Raw genomic sequence first — 861 nt, 5'->3', positions numbered from 1 at the left:
TGCTCTGTGTTCAAGTTCATCTCTGAACAATAACAGTGAATGCATGATCTTTGACCGCCTGTTTATTTTCCCACAGACACTCTCTAAACTTAGAAACCGTTAAAGAGGAAGGATTACAGATCAGCTACTTATTGATCAGATGTTTCCCGTATTTATACCTGTGTGGATCAATAGTGTCTTCTCTGATTCTTCTGTCACACAGTGTGACACAAAGTGGATGAGCTGTTGTGATACTCTGCACTTGTCCCAGAAGTACTGACTTTGTCTACATTATTCTTTCTATATATTTATTTGCTATGATTTGCTATGCACTGACTCTCCTGGCTTTGTTTGTGTGAGCATTCAGTCGCCTGAAAAACAAACAGCCAGCAAATTAAAGCAAATACTCCGTTACATGTTGTTTTATATTTTATTATGTCACAGAATTAAGTCATTTGTTTTCTTGTTTTCAATCTGCACACAGGTCATGTGCGGGAAAGGCCCGCCCAGCATCTCCTGACTACTACTGATGATCTGTCATCAGCAGGTTAAACCAGGAGGAGGGGTTTCTTGCTTGCTTGCTTGCTTTTGTTTGTCTCATGATACAAAGGGATTTGTTGCATATTTTTTCTTATATAGAGCCATTTAGTCATAAATGTGTTAATCAAAAGATTGGGGAGCTTTTTGTAATTCTCAGTCATTTCTGTTGAGTTTTAGATTCCTCAGCTCAAGCCAATGGTACTGGCTAGAATAACTGAAGGTAAACTGATTTGAGCTGCGTCCCAATTCAGGGGCCTCGTCCTTCGGATTTGAAGGCCGATTAGTTACAGCGACGTGACGAAGGCTGCTCCAAATGGGGCCAACAAATATGTCCTTCATTTT

The sequence above is a fragment of the Rhamphochromis longiceps genome, linkage group LG2, assembly GCF_057381845.1.
Source record: "Rhamphochromis longiceps isolate RC_006_pf linkage group LG2, R_longiceps_female_GT1.1, whole genome shotgun sequence".
Lineage (NCBI taxonomy): Eukaryota > Metazoa > Chordata > Actinopteri > Cichliformes > Cichlidae > Rhamphochromis > Rhamphochromis longiceps.
This window is presented reverse-complemented; position numbering follows the sequence as displayed.